This window comes from Monodelphis domestica, chromosome 3 (assembly GCF_027887165.1).
Source record: "Monodelphis domestica isolate mMonDom1 chromosome 3, mMonDom1.pri, whole genome shotgun sequence".
NCBI lineage: Eukaryota > Metazoa > Chordata > Mammalia > Didelphimorphia > Didelphidae > Monodelphis > Monodelphis domestica.
The window spans coordinates 176,889,752-176,910,101 of NC_077229.1; the positions used below are offsets into that span (position 1 = coordinate 176,889,752).

The 20,350-nt window shown below is 39.0% G+C and overlaps 1 long non-coding RNA gene across 2 annotated transcripts in view; it reads right to left on the reverse strand.

Moving 5' to 3' along the window:
* Positions 1-230: 230 nt before the first annotated feature.
* The window catches only part of LOC130458351 (uncharacterized), an 86,751-nt gene continuing 66,631 nt past the window's right edge, over positions 231-20,350 (reverse strand). The window contains exon 4 of one of the 2 annotated variants that reach the window (XR_008917560.1): positions 231-1,254. This is a non-coding gene — a long non-coding RNA (uncharacterized LOC130458351). Of the gene's footprint in view, positions 1,255-18,655; positions 18,896-20,350 lie in introns of those variants that run through there. The other variant, XR_008917559.1, reaches the window with a different exon arrangement.

The window sequence follows — 20,350 nt, forward strand, 5'->3', positions numbered from 1 at the left end:
CTACATAAATAAAAACTATTCTTATTATACTTTACAGAAATAAGAACCTAAAAATATTAATTCAAATACACCTTAAGATTACTATGCACACAAAAAATAAAACAAACAAATAAATAAGAACCTTATATATGCAACTAATATACATCTAATATTTAACTTATATACACAATTTATAAATATAATATATATATACATATATATATATATATACATCTAACATTATATCCCCCTGAGGTGGATCTAATCTCAATATATGTATTTATACATTAATATATCTAATATATTTTCTAATATATTATACATCTAATATAACGCCCCTGAGGAGGATCTTGATCAACAGTTATAACATTTTACCATTTAGTTACTTTTAACTTTTTCCTTTAAAATTACATTATATCTATAGCTTTTTCTATAATCCTATAAAAGTATTGTTATTATAATTATTTCTACATAAAAACTAATAAATCCTATAACATAATATATAACAAATAACATAATAAAATAGCATAATAAATTATACACTTACCCATTACATTCCATTTCAAACCTTTATGTATGAGAAACCTTTATTTAAGTGCAAAGTTCAATATCCTTAAACTTATGTCCATTTGTAGTAGTCCTTGTAGTAATGGAGTGTTCTTGTAAATATTGTCCAATTGTCCATTTGTAGTCTTCTTGAATTTCAAAGTCCTTTAAAAAATGTCCAGTTGTATCTGTAGTCTTGTCCTCTATGTATGCAGCTAATCATTTTAGATGGCAGGTCCCTTTTTCACATTTGAACAATGTATCCATGCTGTTTTTTCTCCTATCTTGATGGTTGTAGAGATTGTCAAGAGTACTTAAAATGGACCTTCCCAGACTGGCTGAGTTCCTCCAGTGCATTGAAAGTTCTTTACATACACTGTATCCCCAGGATGTAGATCAGGAAACAAAAAGTCTATAGGTCCTTGTTTGCACTATTGGTCCTAATTCTTATAATTCCTTGATCTTAATCTGCAAATCTCTAATATATTCTTCAATTATCGTGTTACCAGTTAACATTGAGGCATAAATAGAGCTAAATGTCTTTGCTTGTATGGGTGGAAGTCAAAATGACATTTCATATGGTGATATGTGCAAATCTCCTCTTGGTCTAGTTCTTAGGTAAAATAAAGCTAATGGCAAAATATCAGGCCATTTCAAGTGTGTTTCTACACATAATTTACCAATTATTGGTTTTAGTTCTTTATTCATTCTCTCCACTTTTCCTGAACTCTGTGGATGAGAAGCACATGAAATTTGGGTGTTATTACTAGGCATGAATATATTTGTTGCAACACTGAATCTGTGAAGTGTGTTCCTCTATCTGAATCTATCTTTGATGGTAATCCAAATTTGGATATAATCTCTCTCAATAATATTTTAGATACAAATTTTGCTGTGTTCTTATTAGATGGGAATGGTTCTGATCACCTTGCTAATTAGCTCACTATTACCAAACAAAATTTGCATTGTCTATCTTTTGGCATCGATATGAAATCTATTTGTAAATGTTCAAATGGAGTATAAGCCAATGGTCTTCCACCAAATGCCTTCCCTCTAAAAACATGTTGGCTGTAGACTTGGCATGTCACACAAGATCTATAGACTTTGGATGCTATATTTGTAATCCCAGGGGTTATCCAAACTTTCTTTACAGAATCAACTATGCCTTGCATACCAAAAATGACCATTTTTATGTATTGCTTTACATATTTGATTGTAAAATGTTCTTGGCAATATTGGTTTTCCTTTTGATGCTATCAACACTCCATTCAGTAATTTGGCTTTAAAATTCTGTTTCCATTTCTTTATTTCTTTGTCATTATAAGCAAGGGACAATTCTGATTCATTTATAATTGTTAAATTTAAAATTAATTCAGGTCCTTCTATGGCAGAGAGTTTTGCAGCAACATCTGCTTGGTGGTTTCCTTTTGAAACAAAGTCTGTTCCATTGGTGTGGGCAGAGCATTGTACAACCACCAGGGATTCATATACTATAAACAACAGTGAAGGCATCTACTGTATTCTGTAGTCTATAGTGGAGATAGATACTATATACTTTAGACTATATTGGAAATTAGTGCTATATTATTACATTTATTTTACTAATGGAGAAACTGAGCATCATAGAGACTTCTAGTTATGCAACATAGTGTCAGAGACAACGTCTATACCCAGGACAACCTCATTTTAATTCCACTGTCCCATACATCATGCCGCTGAAATATTTTGTAAGATACAAATCAGTGGACCAAGTGCGAAGTGTATCTGGCAGTCTCATTCCTGAATCTTTCTGGATAGCTCATTTAAATAAATAGTTTTCTATCCTATCTTTAAAACTCCATAACCATTGAAATACATTCTAATGTCTAAAAGCCCTGAGAGTAAGGCAATAATAAACTCAGCGTGTCTGAAACAGAACTTATTCTCTTTCTCCAAAGCCTCCCTTCTCTCTTTTAGATTTTCCTATTATTGTTGAGGGCACCACTATGCTGCCATCATAGTCAGAGTCACAGTGTCATCCTAAAATCCTCACTCTCAGGCATGTATATCTCCACTGTGTTGCAATGTCTTGTCCTATGTTCACAATGTTTCTCATATATCTATCCCTTCCTCTCTTCTCACTGTGACAGAGGCTGGCACTAAGAAAAAAAGTGTCAGGCTAAAAAGTGTGTTAAACTGATCATCTCAATCGGAGAGGGGCCCCAAGGGATTGGAATCATGAGGAGGAGAAGAAGACTCCAGATTGTAAAGGAGTTGGTTGCTCTCAGTCTTGAGAAGCCAAAGACAGAAGGTGGGAAAAGACTTTCTCCTGAAGGTTACCCACTTTTCCTGCTGGTGACTGGAAATCTTTCCCCCCAACACTTCCCAATTGAAGGGACTTTTTGAAGAGAAACCTGAGCAGACTTAACCTCAGCTCCTGTTGCCCTGAGTCTGAACTGTGGCCAAGGGGCCAAACCCAGGGTGAGTCAATCTGGCTTTCTCTCAGGGGGCTGAAGCTGCCAAAGCCTGAGTTCACCCAAACTCAAGGAGGGAGGAAAAGGGTTTAGATAGAGACAGGGACCCCTTTTTTCCCACATTCCTTTCCCATTCTTCCCCGCCCATTATTCCTTTTGTATTACCTGATTGAATTGACATTAAAAGTTATCTATTCCCCAAGCTGAGTGTGAGTGAACAGATCAAGGGGAGACCTTGTGGTCTCGAGTAGTGAAGGGGGGACCAGAGGGACAAGAGCAAATCGGGGAGAACAGCTTTAGCTAAGGATGGAAGACATAAGGGAGAAACTCTTTGAATACCCTCTCTTCTCTCTGAGCCAACCCTAAACATCAGCTGTCTTCCCTGAACCCCGCTTTGAGAAGGGAGATGTCCACTCTTTCCCACCACTCAATACTGAAAGTCTTAACCCCCTCATTTCAACTTAATGTCCCCGTTTAATACATCACACAGTCATCACCCTGGTGCAGGCTCCCATCATCTAACATTTGCACCATTACAATAGCCTACTGGTCTGCCTTAATCCTCTCACCACTCAAAAATTTTTTTAGGTAAGGCACAAATATGGCCATGTCATCCCCCTACCCAGAAAAATCCAGTGACTCCTTATTAACTCCAGAATCAAATTCCCTGGTTTCAAACACCTCCAGGATCTGGTCCCTTCTCTTACCCCAACCCTGATTTCTAGACTTCTTATACTTTGAAGGAAAACTTTTTTCTTGAATTCAAATCCAGACACCTACTAGCTGTGTGATCCTGGGCAAGGCATTTAACTCTGTTTGCCTCAATTCCTTATCTGTAAAATGAACTAAAGAAGAAAATGGCAAACTACTCCAGGATCTTTGCCTTGAAAATTCCCAAATTGGGTTATGAAGAGTCAGTCAGGCATGAATGAAGCAACTGAACAACAACAGTATAATATACAATCCAGGAACACTAGCCAAGTTATTATTCCTTGCACGTGACACTTCATCCCCTATTGCTATTTCATTGACTATTTCTTCCCCTTTGCCTCCACTTCCTTATGACTCTGGCTTCCTTCAATACTCAGTACAATTCTTACCATATAGGAGAACTTTCTGGGTTTCCCTCTATTCCTCCCTCCTCCCTGCCATCCTATATCCCTTCCTTCTGAAATCACTTCCCATTTATCCTGTATATGTCTTATATATACATGGTGGTTTGCATGTTGTCTGCCCCATTAGGACATGAGCTCCTTGAGGTCTGAAATCATATATTTGCCCTTTTTTGTACAATTACCATTTAGCCCAGTGCCTGGCACATGGTAAATGCTTAATAAATACTGGTCAATGGTGAAGACGATGCCATATAATAATAGCCAACATTCATATAGCACTTTACAGTTTGAAAAACTTTTTACATATTGTCTTATTGATCCACATAAGACCTATGTTGGAGGAATGGGGAGCACTTATACTATCTCCATTTTACAAATGAAGAAATTGAGGATGAGAGAAGTAAAAGTCACTTCTAAGATGTCACAAAGCTCTAGGCAGGGTTAGAATTCTCATTTTCTTAACTCCTAGTCCAACACTCTATCCACTATGCCATATTGGCTCTCAGGGTGGCCATTTGCCCACAGTTCATGCTTAATAATGATTAATGAGTTAATGAATAGATGAGTGAACATCTAACCTGAATGCCTTCTATTATAAATTGAGCCAATTCTATACTTTCCACCTTCACGCTGCATTTTCTCTAAATACTAGACTAATCTGGGCAAAGGCATTTCATAGCCCCAAAAGGTCATGGAAAGAGACTCTCTTTAAACCCCAAAATACGTACATAAGCATTTCATCATACTTTCTTAAACCATTGTTGGTAGGACCACAGAGGCTGCTTTGTCATTTCTGTCATAGTTAAAACCTCAGAGACAAATGGATTATGAGGCCAAAATATCAAGTTTTTTGAGTTAGACAGACTTAGAAGCAGCTGAGAACACACAAGTGGCTAGATTCTTACTGACAAAACACTTACAAGAGGACATTGCTTTAGGTCTTGGAGATTTTCCAAACATGATGTAGGTTGCACCCTCCGCTATGAGCTTTATTGTCCTGCAAAGAATGTGACTGATCAAATAAATCTAATTTTGCATGTTTTTTTCCCCCAGTATCATTTTATGTTCTGTTGGATTTTGAGCTGAGTTTAGGACACTGTTGCCTTGATCCCAAGATATCAGTAATCTGTCTAACTAATTGATGATACTTAGTAAAACATCCACCTTCCAGCTAAACAGGGGGAAATGGCAACAACCATCTCATGCACTGTAGGTTAAAGATGTTTAATTCCAATGACTCAAAATGTATGGGGAGTGAAAAAGTGATATGTCTTCTTTAAAAAGTAATTTTCCTCAAAGTTCAAATATATCTCCCACCACCCCCCAAAAGCATTACCATTAAGAGTTGTTTCAAAGGAATGCCTATGGTTTCTGCTAACTTCTTATTACACAGCCATCCTTTTATAATGTAAACCAAGGGCTGGGTGATAAAGTACACCAGTTGGAAATATAAACAGATGCATTATGGATAACTTAAGTAATGCTTTCTCTCCTGTGAATACAATTTATGTCACTTAAAAGCTGGAATCAAAGGAAGCTTACTTTTGGTGATACTTAGATCTGGGAGATGTACCAAGCTTTAGCAACATTAGCAAATTAAAGCAAATACCATCCGTGCTCTATGTTAGTATTTTAGGGTTCAAGATGAAACGAGATGGAAAATGTGTATGATCCCTTGATAAGTGTAACTTGCCCCAATTTGGCAAACTGAAAGGAGTTAAAGGCCAAAAATAGCAGTTTAGCTGTGCAACTTTTTTTTTCTGCAGTAACTTTATAGCTCTACACTCTGCCTTGTGTTACTCATTTTGAAAAAGAAAAAGATGTATGAGAAAACTTAATTTTAATAAACTGTCCTATTGAAAAAATTAAAACCCAATATTTCATGTGCTATTTGGGGGTGTTCTAGGGTTTTACATAGAGCATGCTAAAATGCACATGAAAGTCTTTGATATTTGAAAAATAATTAATTGCTTATAGCAGATCATAAAGTAATAACTGTACCCCATACAGCACAGCCCCTGTTTAGCATTATAGGTTTTTATTACCAAAAAAAATGGAAACTTTTAAGAAAAAGAAATCTGAGATTGTTTCAAATTCCTGAAGTGCAGCTTAATTTCGTTAACTCTTATGCTCTTCCTTGCCGATGTTTAACATTGAGTTCAACTTAAGTTGCACAACCAAGGGATTTCAAAAACATTGTGGATAGAAGCCAAGTATGGAACTAATTTCAGAAAACTGGATGTCTTCGAGGTTTCTCTACACTCTGGGGAAAGCATTTGCCTGGAAATATTTAGGTGGGAAGGCAGGTGACAGTATTTCCACTTGATCAGTTTGTGTGGCTGCCTCTTGTCTGTGGCTGGATCCTCAGTCCTGCTCCATGGATGCAAATATGATGAAGTCATCATGCACTGGTTTCTGTCTCGGGTGTTTTTACCCTCCCAGGGCTGTGTATCGAGCCCCAGTCACTAGCTTCTTGATGCAAAGAGAAATGCAATAAAGAAGGCCTAAGAGGATGAGTCCAGCAGCTTCAGCTTTACAGGGCATGGGTTCTTAACTTTGGGTCTAACAGGCTTCTGCAGCAGCTTGAGGAAACCTAGGAACCTCTTGTCAGAATGGGTTAATTGTAATTATAATAGATGGAAATGCCCAATTTTAGCTAGAAACTAGAAAAAACAAGGATGTAATTTTTCCCATCCAAATATATAGACCCTCAAAATCTACCAATGGTTCTGGGCACAAATCTGGCCAGGACAAGTCACTTAGCCCCCATTGCCTAGCCCTTACGCTCTTCTGCCTTGGAAGCATACACAGTATTAATTCTAAGACAGAAGGTAAGGGATTTTTTTAAAAGTCTATCCACAGACCCTTTAATGTATGGACCTTAGGATAAAAGCCTAGGACCTCTTGATCTGAGGAACATTGACCAACTGCTAGGGCTCAGGTGAGGTCAGGCTAGAATGTATGTTTTAAAAAGATTCAGCATGGTGCAACAGAAAAGTATGCTGGATTTGGAACCAAAGGTCATCATTGTTCAGTCATTTCAGTTACATTCAACTCTTCATGACCCTATTTGGGGTTTTCTTGGCAAAGACACTGGCATGCTTTGCCATTGCCTCTTCCAGTTCATTTTCCAGATGAGGAAACTAAGGCAGAGTGAAATGACTTGCCCAGGGTCACACAGCTTATAAGTTTCTGAGACCAGATTTGAATTCAGGAAGATGAATCTCCCTGACCCCAGACCAGGTACCTATCCACTGCACCATCAAGCTACCCTTTGGAATCAAAGGACCTATATTCAAATCCCAGTTCTGAAACTAGTTGTATGATTTGGGGCAAATTATTTAACTTCTCTGGATTTCAGTTTCTTCATCTATAAAATGAAGGAATTGGTATAAATGGTCCCTAAGGTCCCTTACAATTCTAAATTTATGATACTATGAGCTGGGAAGATTAGAAAGTGAAGAGTGTGGAATAAAGCCCAGAGAGCAGGCAAAATCTAACATCTACCTTCCAAATGAATTCATTTTCTTTCTTCCCCAAATATTTGCATCAAAATAAATCTGAACTTTATATGCTTTTTTTCTTCCTTTCTTCCTTCCTTCATTCCTTCCTTCATTCCTTCTTTCCTCTTTCCTTTCTTTCTTCTTACTACTCACTGCAAGAAGTTTTGTTACTAACACAATCTCAAAACCTGTCATTGGTGTTTTGACCATCTTTGTCTTGCCCACGGTCCTGGAATCATGAGAATTTGCCAGACCCTTACTGGGGATGTTTTCTGTCTTGTTATGAATTTGATATCAAGTCTGTATATCCTCCCTAAGAAATAGTTAAATGAAATGTTCTTAGAGATGCCATGAAATGGGTAGTTAGAAACTTATTTCTTTGCTTTTTTTTCTTTTCTCCTTTCCCTCTCCTTGACTTCTTTCCCCCTCCCTACTCCCTCTTCCCCTTTTTATTCTTCTTCTCTTCCCACTTCTCTTCTCTTCTTTATTTTCTTCCCATTCTCCTCCACTTTTATCTTCATGTGTTTATAGCCTGATAGTAAGGGTTGAGTGTTGAAAGTAGAGGTGCTAAGCTATAGGCCAGGATGATTTCACCATGTCAGTTTCTGGGCTACCCCTTTTCCCCCAATATGTAAATTTAATTTTCTCCCTTTCCCCATGGCTTCCACCCTCAAATACCAACTTCTGCATGATGTATATTATTCTTTTTCACCAGCCCCAACCTAATTTCAGCTAGGTGGCATAGTGGATATAGTCCTAGAATTAGAGTCTAGAAAGACTGAAGTCAAATCTGGCCTCAGACACTCACTAACTGTGTGATCCTTAGAGAGTCACTTAACCAGTTTGCCTGAATTTCCCTAACCATAAAATGGGGATAATAATAGTACATGCTTCCCAGAGTTGTTGTGAGATCAAATGAAATAATTGTAAAGCACAGTGACTGGAATATAGTAAGTACTTAATAAATGCATATTAATTTTTTAAAAAATAACTTCTCCCTATCTTATATTTAACTATCTTGTATTTATTCTCTATACATCTATTCCAGTAATGGTGGCTTGCTATGTGCTACTGAGCAGAGCTGCCACTCAACCTCCACCCTCAACCACATTCCACCATATTGGAGGCTTGCCTACTCTTCTTCTTGAATCATGAAACTCTTTAACCAGTTCCTCCACTTTTCCACTCTTTAAGGTGATTTTGTTTCAAACAATACCTATTCAGGTGGTCAGCTGCTCAATCATTGTTGCTTACTCGTTTCCCCAGAGAAACCCTTGTGAATACATTCTATCTGCCCTAGGAAGCTATAAAAATAAATCAATAAATTTCTTTTCCATCTCCAAGTCTCCACCCAGAATAAATTTTAAACCTAACACTGTCTCCCCCAAGGCCATTTCCATTTCCCAAACAAGACATCTAGCCTCCATTTACAATCCAAGTGGTTTTCCACAACACAACAGAATTTATCTTAAATACCTCAATCATAATTGATCCATGAAACTTTGGATCCAGATTCACTGATTTCTCTCATCATGGGGTCAAGGCTTCTACCACTTCAACTTCTCTGCCACTTTTGTGATTTCTTATCTTCTTTCTTTGTGTCCAAAATTGGGAGGGCTGTATATGATTCAAAGAAAGCTCACCACTAGCCCAAAGGTCAGAGCAAAAATCCTGGGCACAAGAAAATGGAAGGTTTTTGCCAGTACACATTCAGTTCTAGAATCCTGAGACCCTTAACAACATCTGGAAAGGACATAGCCAAGACACTTATATACATGAATGACGTATATACTGTATATATGCATAAATAATATCTTCCCATTAAAATGGAAGCTTTTTCAGATCAAAAACTGTTCAGTTTTTTCTTTATACCCTCAGACCCTAGCATAGTGACTGGCATATAGTAGGCACTTAATAATGAAGTTTTGATTGGATGCTTGTACTAATCAGATGATTAAATATAAGAAGAGAAAGGTAGAAGGAATGACAGTAGCAAAGAAAAAGGAGTGAACTATCACCATCATGATTTGCCCTTTTAGCCAATTTCAACCACTGGGTAATAGGTGATATAAACTAAATAAATTCATGCCAAGATTTGGGTGACCTAAGAAAAGGGTTCTTTAGAAGTCAAAAGTCCATCTGGGTGCGTCCATGACTAAGCCACATTTCTCCTGCATTTGGAAATTCACGTAAAGATAATAGAGTGATCCATTTTGCCATATCATTTTGGTCATAAATTATAACGCTTTCCTTGTAATATTTTCATCAAATACCTATCAATAATCTACATATCTGCTCCTAATTCCCTCTTTACCCCCCAAAATACTAGGGACTACCCCTAATTTCTAGTAAATAGAAAAAATCTATGGTGGCGAATAATTGTCACAACCCTGAGCAAATTGTTGAAGTTAAAAATAAAAAACAAACAACAGGAGAAAAAAATGTCCTGAAAGGTTAAGCAAGTGAGTGTTGGATATATTAATAGATGAGACATATTGAGATGAGACTATTCAGAATAAACAGTGCCCTCTATGGTTAAGAGAATCAAAAGGTGCTTTCTCCCACTGAGCATCAGGAATAAATAGGAATCCACCTGATTACCTGCTGAGTTGGTCTCATCAATCTGTCCTAAAGAACATCCTCAGGAACTTTAATATGTTTTCCTGTGGAATCAGAGGCAACCACGCTTCTTAAATATAGTAGCTATGTGACCCTGGGCAAGTGATTCAACCAAGTGGTTCAACCTCTGAGTCTAAAGCAATTCTCAAAGACACTAAGTTGAAGAGAAGGCACTGTTTTGTATTGGCGGAGGGCATGTCCTCATTAGAGAATTTTCCTACCCTGAGGTAGAGTGCAGGGTAAAAATCAAAATACAAAAAACAAACAAACAAACAAACAAAAATGAACACGCATAGTTTAAAAGTAGCAAAAAGAAAGAATTCCCTGCATCCTTTGTTAAATTATGCAAATTTCAAAGACCCAGAGAGCATTCTATTAAAAAGTATGAATTAAATAAATATCAACTGCTATCCTGACTATAAGTGTTTTTTCTTCCCTTTTATGCCATACGGAGATAAGATTTTTTAGAAAAATCTTTTCTTTTTATCTTTGTATCAGTTTAAAACAGAAGAGCAGTAAGGGTTAGGCAATCAAGGTTAAGTGACTTGACTAGGGTCACACAGCTAGGAAGTGTCTGAGGTCAGATTTGAACCTCCCAACTCCAGGTGTGGTACTCTATCCATTCAACCACCTAACTAGCACAAGAATTTTTTTAATTACATTCTTTAAATATATTTCCTACAGCATTGTGAGTCACTATTCTAGTGTGACAGATTAAGCTCCAAGAAGAAACCAGTAAAGGTTAGTAAAATATACCTTCACAGAAGAAGGGAGCATTAAAATGAATAAATATTAATAGTCAGCAATGTTATAGAACCTCCTATGTGCCAAGCACTATGCTAAATGAGTTTACAATTATTATCTCATTAGATTCTCACATTAACACTGAAAGTTAGGTGCTGTTATTATCCCCATTTTACCTCTAGGTAAAAGGAGGCAAAAAGAGGTTAAGTGACTTGCTACACTCACACAGCCACATTCAAACTTAGGACTTCCTGACTCTAGGCTCTGCATTCTCTCCAATGGGCCATCTAATTGCTTAATCATCATTTTCCAGCACTGGATGTCATTCTGTCATTCCCTCATATTCTGCCATATATATTGGGTTTTTTCCTTAGTACTACAGGGTACAGCATATTGCCTCTATTTCCATAAGTTTATATATGTATATATATATATATATAAATATATATATATAATTCATTTATTTATTCATTCATTCATTTGGCCAATGTTTATTGTTGTTGTTCAGTTGTTTCAATCGTGTCCAAGTCTTTGTGACGCCATTTTGGGATTTTCTTGGCAAAGACCCTTGAGTGATTTTCCATTTCCTTGTCCAATGCTCATTTTATAAAGAACTGAGTCAAAAAGGGGAAAGTGACTTGCCTAACATCATGCAGCTAGTAAGTGTCAGAGGGAAGATTTGAACTCAGGAAGAAGAGTCTTCCTGATTCCAAGTCCAGCACTCTATCCAATGGACTACCTAACTGCCTACATAACCAATAGGATATGCTAAAATGATGCAAACAAAGATGGTGTTACCCTCTTCCCTTTCCAAAAGTCTCCTTGTCATAGAATCTCCCTCTTGTAACATCAGGATCTTAGGGTCTGGGAAAAGGTGGTGATCCTTCTGGCCAATCTGGTTCAACCAGAGAAAGACTATTTAGAAGAGGGCCAGCCTTAGGGGGGAATCATGGTGGGAGAGTGCCCACCTAGTCAGAATAGCCACCAGCCAGTACCTCAGCAGTCCCCTGACCTAGTCCTATAATAACAACTCCAACAGAGGAGTTAATCTCCTTAATGGGAAACAGATATGTTTCTTACTTAGACCTTTTCCAGCCCTGACATTAAGCAATTCCAGCCTCCTGATGACACCACCTAGCAATAGAGATTAAAAAAAAATTGTTGATGTTGGGGTGTGGGGTGTGTGGAGTGGGAGGTGTTAGTGTTTTAGCCAGTATAGCTGGGGAATTGGCTATTCAGAAAATCCATTGCAGAGCTTAATTCTTCTCTCCTCTTTCCTTTTTACTAGAGACAAGGAGAAGGTTTGGGTAGATGGAGGAGAACATGTTTTCTGCAGGAAAGAGCTTTCTGTATTCCTTATTTTTGCTCAGCTCAGTCTTTCAACTGGTCATATTGACTGATATTTTAAAAACCCCAAATGGAGACTGGAAGAATTGGAAACACCTGGAAAATGAATGGACAGCAAACATTTCAAAAGAATTGTTCTTCTGGTATTCTATTGTATGCATTAACTCGGGACTTTTTTTCAAAGGACATTTGCCTTCCAAAGGTATAATCACAAATACACAAACTTACTCTTCCCAACACATGGAGGCATAAATTCACCTCCCAGTCTCCCTTATACTTCATTCTCTGCAGAGGGGAGTAGGACTGGGTTCATAATTTAGTTAGGTTCTCATTGATGGTGTCCATGCTGGGTACTGCAGATAAGTGTCAAGGAAGAGAGAGAAGCTGAAAGATAAATAGAGGGTTGATTTTTAAAATTCAAGTAGTTACCTTGTCTGTGTGGGGTAGAGGAGACAAATGCTCCATACTAAGAATTTACTATTGTTCAGTCATTTTCAGTTATGTCCAACTCTTTCTGATTACAATTGGGGTTTTCTTGGCAAAGATAATGGAATGGTTCTCCATTTCCCTTTCCAGCTCATTTTACAGATAAGGAAACTGAGGCCAACAGGGATAAGTGACTTTCCCAGGGTCACGTAGATGCTAAGTGTCTGAGACTAGATTTGAATTTAGGAAGATGATCTGGTACTTTATCAGGCCACCTAGTTGCCCCCCAAATAGTAGGCATTTAATAAACTCTTATTCCTGCCTGTCTTCCTTTCTACTTCATAAACTTGTTGTAAGGCTCTGATTAGATAATACGTGCAAAGTATTTTGTAAACTTTTAACCATTTTATGTCAGATATGCTTCCCTTGTGGCTCCTCCATCCCTATTCTTCCACACTGGTGTGGTTCTTAATGCATTCCTTTATGTTAATTAAAATGTGCCTATTGCTTTAAGTACTTACTGTTCAGGCTGATTCTTTTTGAAAGCTACTAAGAAAGTGCTACAATGGACTGGGACAGACATATATGTAAGATTAGGTGAGGAGGTAAGCTAGCCATATAATTAGCCTGAGAGTCTTGAGAAATGATCCATGGATATTGCCAAGATCATGAAAGAACCAAGAGAATGGCTCCTCTAGGAAGGATTTATGGAATCACAGCAAAGAGTCAAACAGGATAAGGAATCTTGTTCCATATTGTTGCTTGGCACAGAGGGCAGGATGAGAAGTAAGAGGCAAGAAGTTATGTAATAAATAAAAATTAATCTTGGGAACTTTAGATTAAATTTCTAGGCATTTATTAGTAAAGAGAAAGAAGATATTGTCAGCCTAACTACCCAAAGTCTCTGGCCACCTTGCTGCTGCTTCATCAGGTCCTAGATTCTCTATGGGCTCTGGTCCATTTTACACATGGCACCACATGGTTGGGTCAGTCAAATTAAGGCTTCTGGAAGAGATCACAGTCAAAGAAGAGAGCCCAAGTGGCCCAATTCCCAACCTGGGCATATTCCCCAATAGTCCACTGCTTCACTGGCCCCCCGCTGCACCATAAGCACTGGGACAGCTTGCCAGTGAGAAAGCTTTTTCCATAAGCCAAAAATGGCAGAGAGAGTCCTACTTCAAGAACTGGCTTTTTAAGCTTAGTCTAAATCCTGCCCCTGAGATTTTCTAATTGGCCAGGGTTTCACTTCAGTCCCTACAGGTCACATCCCTTGACTTCCATGGCTCAGGAAATCTCCCCTGTCATATTGGTAAATTAAGACAAATGACTCTGTGATACCCCATTAAGAGAGTCTTCTATAATTGAGGTACCCTAAATATTTAATTCACACAGTTACAAAGGACTACTTTTGGATTCACTATAGAGGAAAGTTTCCAAACAATTAAATCGGTTCAAAAGTAGAAGGAACTATCTTGGGAACTGATGAGTTCTTTATTAGACTTCACCAATCAATCATTAAGCATTTATCAAGTACTTAATATGTCTGAGGCTCCATGCTGAATGCTGGGGATGCAAAGAAAAAATAGTTCCTGCCTTCACAGAGTTTATAGGAGAGACTGTATCAGTCAATACAAGGTAGATAGAAAGGAGGCACAAGGTGGTCTTAGAAGGAAAAGTATTAAAAGCTGATGGCACTGTAAGAAATGTTGACTACAAAGAATTCAGAAAAAAGGAGGACAATGACTGTAATATTGTAACCAAATATAACACAAAAAATACAACAGATTCCATTCAGATTCAGTGGTTATTAATGACTTCTGGAGTCAAACAGAATAAATCCCTTTCAAATACCCATCTTTCAAGTACCTGGAGATGGTTATCTTACCTTTCCCCCTCTTATAACCGGCCCTCCACCTGTCTTCTCCCCAGGCTGAATACCCCTGGAACATCTAAGTGGCACTGTGGATAGCATGTTAGGTCTGGAGTCAAGAAGACCTGAGCTCAAATTTAGCCTCAGACACTTCCTAGCTTTGTGACCCTGGGCAAATTACTCAACCCTGTTTCCCCATCTGTAAAATGAGCTGGAGTAGGAAATGACAAATGGCGCCAGTATCTCTGCCAAGAAAACCCCAAATGAGTTCACAAAGTGTCAGACACAACCTAAACAACAACAATAAACACCACCAATTTCTTTAAGCACTCATCATTTGTAATCATTGTTCCCCTTTCTAGAGGGCTAGTAACCCCTTTATTTTTTAATGATGAAAACATTTGCTTGCTTCCAAACCCAGGTACTGCTTTTTTCCACAATCTTCTAAAAAATAAGGATACTGGGTTAGTAAATCACAATCTGCCAGGTTTGGTTTGGTTTGGTTTTGGTACCCTGAAGTGTCATTCTTCTGGGCATGGTATCATGACCTCATTGAGAGCAGCTAGTGTTGTCTTTCTACCTGCTTACTTCCCTGTGTTTTAACTCCCCCAAAACCTTTTCCTTTTTTTTCTCTATCAACTCTAGTCATCAAGATCATTTTACTTGGCAAATTAAACAGAAATAAGTTGAATAACTGATTTCTGTTAATGGTTGCCATTATCCCAGGCACCCCAAGCAGCAGTGCTCTCTCTTCCTTAATCATACTCTTTTCCCTATTATTTCATTCATTTTGGCCTTTTGTGGAGCTGATGCTCATTGGTTTTACCTGAGTGTACCTCCTCTGAGACACACAGTGAATGACTCACACCCCACTGACACATACACTGACTCACAACAACTAACACTCCCTTAATTTCCACACAGTTACATTAACTCATCACCTTTTCTGCTTTCACATACTTCACACACTATTTACTTAAAATCCATTCTCAATAGACTCCATCATAAATAACAAGAAGCCACACCTAGTCTACTGGTTATTGGCATGAGGAAAACAATCTGATGCTTTAAAGGGGGTTATAATAGTAGTCTCGGTCAGTTAGCCAAAATTAATTGTTTTTTATAATAAAATTTTCAGTTAACTTCTTCCTTTCCTCTCTCTTCTACTCCATGAAAGAATTCATCATTCAACAAAAAATTATGTGTATATCTAAAACTATGATGAGCACTTTTAAAGTACCGAATACATGCCAGGCAGTAGTAACAATAATTGGCATTCATATCATACTTTTCCAATCAACAAGCATTTATTAGGTGCCTACTGTGACACTGTGCTAGGTGCTAGGAACACAAAGACAAAAACGAAATAATCCATTCCCACAAAGAGCCTATATTCCATTAGGGAGCTAACATATAATCATATACAAAATGTATGAAGTAAACACAAGGTAATTTGGCTGGGGGAGGCACTAGCAAATGAGAAGATCAGGAAAAGCCTCACATAGGAGGTGTTATCTGAGCTGAATTTTTAAGGAAACTAAAGATCCTAAGTGTCTGAGGAGAGCACATTTCAGGCATAGGGGACAACCCATGCAAAGCATGGAGACAGGATATGGAAGGTCAAGTGTGAGGAAAAAGTTTGGCTGGACTGCAGAAAGCATGAAAGTGAGTAATGAATAAGAAAGCTGGAAAGGAAGGTTGAAATGAAGTTGTGAAATGTTTTTTCACCCCAAACAGAAGGGACTATATTTGATCCCAGAATTAATAAGATCTCCGAAACACTTTGGAGATATGTCATATCATCTGAGTCATATATAAAGTAGACCCTTAAAATAATTTTACAGGTAAAATTATCTCCACTTAAGTAAAGGAATTGAGGTTCCAAAAGGTTAATTGAGGTGTCTGTGGTCAAAGGAATGTTTCCAACCCAAGGCTTCCTAACTACAAGTTCAGAATTATATCCATAGCACCAAGAGAATCCTACTGTGCTGCTGTGAGTAATCTTTATGAAGCTCTGGGGCTGTGTTGATCATCCTAAATTAAATTAATTTTTAATATGTGTAGCACAAGTTCTGGGTTCACTCTCCCAACTTACAGATGGACTAGTAATTAGGTATCGATGCTGTGAGAGTTTGCCAATCTTTGTTTAGTTATTCTCATCCCCCTTTGGGGTCATCTTTCACCCAATTTTCATCTTTGTCCCCAAGAAGCTGTAGCTTGTGAAGCAGTCACATCATTGTAAAACCATCTTGGCAGATGGGCTAAATCAGGTTAAGAGTAATTGATAGGTCTCAAACCCATCAGTGAACTAGGAGGATGCTTACCCCCAAGCATGTGAAGACTTCCCCTGGCATAATGAACAATAAAAACAATTTATTCCAATGACGTGAAAGCAACTAAAGCTGTGGCTGTGAGATACTTAGAGCTTGGCCAGACATTGAAGATGTTGTGGTCATCCACTGTGGTCATTGCCAGTCATCCCGACTTTTGTCTTGCCACTAGACTTCAATGACTCTATAAGAGAGAGTGAGCTTCGTCCAACTCTACCTCACTTAAATCCAATTCACTTCTAAGCAATCATCCTGTGATGTCACTGGCCCTCTTTAAAGGATTAATGACAAGTTGGGTCCCAAAGAGCAGATGGATACTTTCTCCTTCTCTACAACTGGGTTTCTAGAAATAACCCTGAGGGGGCTTGGTTATTTTTATTTTTTCCCTAGTTACGGTCGTTCACAAATCCTATTCATTATATTCTGCCCAATATAATTTGATCAGATAGCATTACCCCAATATCATCTAATTAACATCAGTAAATTTTGCAAAATGATATTAACTGAGAAAGTATAGCAAAGATCAAAGTTCAATAATATCCTAAATCAAGAACACATTCTCCCTTCTACATACCTTAATTCCTAGTGAGAAAAGGCTCAGACTTAAAAGAGTTGATAAAAACTTCCCACCCATCCTCCCAATCAACCCCACTTCTGGGTATAGCAGAGTTGATGGACAAGTCAGTACCTAGCTTACAGGACATGTTGCCTTGGCTGCCAGATTGATTCATGGCTGGCCTGTGTAAAGTGGGTTTAGGGCTGACTCCTCACCAGACTCAGTAACTACTGCTACTGGTTCTAATTACTAGAGATGACCTTTGATGGCTCATCTGACCTTTCAAAACTCACAAGGCCATAACTATTCTGTTCTGTCTCTGATATTTATTCATCTAAGATCAGGAAAGAATAAATATAAAAAGAAATAAAAGAAACAGAAGTGTGAGGGAGAGAGGGGAGGAGAGGAGAGGAGAGGAGAGGAGAGGAGAGGAGAGGAGAGGAGAGGAGAGGAGAGGAGAGGAGAGGAGAGGAGAGGAGAGGAGAGGAGAGGAGAGGCGAGGGTAGGCGGGGCGGGGAGGGGAGGGGAGGGGAGGGGAGGGGAGGGGAGGGGACGGGAGGGGAGGGGAGGGGAGGAGAGGAGAGGGGAGGGGAGGGGAGGAGAGGAGAGGAGAGGAGAGGAGAGGAGAGGAGAGGAGAGGAGAGGAGAGGAGAGGAGAGGAGAGGAGAGGAGAGGAGAGGAGAGGAGAGGAGAGGAGAGGAGAGGAGAGGAGAGGAGAGGAGAGGGGAGGGGAGGGGAGGGGAGGAGAGGAGAAGGGAGGGGAGGGGAGGGGAGGGGAGGGGAGGGGAGGGGAGGGGAGGGGAGGGGAGGGGAGGGGAGGGGAGGAGAGGGGAGGGGAGGGGAGGGGAGGGGAGGGGAGGGGAGGGGAGGGGAGGGGAGGGGAGGGGAGGGGAGGGGAGGGGAAGGGAGGGGAGGGGAGGGGAGGAGAGGAGAGGGGAGGGGAGGGGAGGGGAGGAGAGGAGAGGAGAGAAATTGGGGAGGGGAGGAGAGAAATTGGGGAGGGGAGAGGAGAGAAATTGGGGAGAGGAGAGGAGTCATCCTTTCAAAATTTTTGTATGCACACTCAAGTTTAGCTCAGCAATCAGTCAGAACACTTCATTATCTCTCAATAAGCTGACAAAGAATATCTAAATCTGCTCTGCAGTGAGAAAGAAAGGAATATCCCCACTCCTTTTCAGAAGCTGTCTCACCAAGGCTTTATGTGGCTATTGAACATTACGTAAAGCTTGGGACTTCATTATCCAGTCCTTCCATTACATCTATGAGAAGATTTTAAGGCAAAAATCTAACTTTGTATCCATATCTTCTTCTTTTTCTTCTATTCCAGCAGGTCAGCCTTCTGGTATCTTATGGACTTTCTTGGCTCATCTTTCCTCAGTATCTTTTGTCTCTGTTGCCATGCAGATGCTGTTAATTCAAAGAAAATCTTCAGTACTTTTTTTACAAAGTGGGGGAAAATAAGCCTGACCTCTTTTGTTATGAATATTCACTCCATAACTTCTTGTTTTTAAGCATGAGTTGGGGGGAAAGGTTGTGTGATGGGGTGAGACAGTACTTTTGGTTTTCTTAAAATGGGGAACACATAGTCCTTTAAAACCCTGAATGGAAGAAGACAAGAACTTGTGAAAACCTCTCCACAGCTTTTCTGCCCCTTTAAAAACTTTTATTTTTCTTCTCCTATAGTTTTAAAGCATTATTAAAACTAGCTGAATGCTTGGGATTTGGAGGGAAAAGAAAAGAAACAACTGAAACATTGATTTTCCTCTCCTGGATATCATGTTTGTTTTGACATGTGGGTGTGGTGGGCCTTTCTGGCTCAGTCTTGCTGCCAATTCCACATTGGGTGCCTACGGGACACAGCACAGCCATGTCTGTGTTACTTGGACAAGGAGGATCGTTTTTCACTTTGCAGGTCATTCCCACACAGCTGTAGGACTCAGGTGTCATAGATCTAAGTCCCTTTGCCCTCTCATTAAGATCTTAAGCTACATACATATGTGGCACATAATAAAAGCAGGTTGGTTACAAATTTAATGTGGGTGTGATGGTGGACTTGCAAGGGGCAGGCAGTTACAATGGACTATGGGGGAAAGTCCTAGGGTTTGAAATTAATGAAACTTTGGACCAAAAATTACTCTTTCCTCATTAAGGGTCCATTTCTGAAATGGTGACTGGATACCATCAAATTCTACCACCTCCTTGTTTCTTTGTAATTTCTTTCTCCCTTCAATTTTAATGGAAGGTCTTTCATTTAGATATTTCTGAACAAGGAGGCAGTGACCTGCTCACATTTCTTGGTATTCCATATAGAGAAATACTATCTTCCTTCTCAAATTTTCTGTCATATTGGTACCAGAATTTCCCATAGAGTGGGAGAGCAAAAGTCACCACTCTGATTTCTATTTCTAACTTAGAATCACTCTGTCTCCTACAGCTCAGTTTGACCAGACAGGACATATAGTTACCATAGTGGTCCTCCAAAATGAGATCTTTTTGAAGTGGGGGAAAATAGAAGTACTCAAAGACACAAATGGATCATGTGATCTAATTGAAGCTTCCTCTAGCAATGCCGAAGCAATACTTCACTAATTCCTGCCAAACTGTGCTATTTTTGTCTGTGTCCTACCAAAAGTTTGTCATAGGACACCTACAATTACATTTTGGCACCTTTCTTACTTTCTCTGTACATCATGAAGGGACTAGTGGAGTACCTATCAACCTCAATATGGCCATGTGAATAGTCCATTCAAGACTTCCTTCAAATCCAACATTCTATAATTCTGTAGGTTTTTTTTCTGGATCTTTTCACTTCTACTCCCTTTCCTCTGAGAAGGCTTTCCAGTTGATCTGTGTGCGTATGCC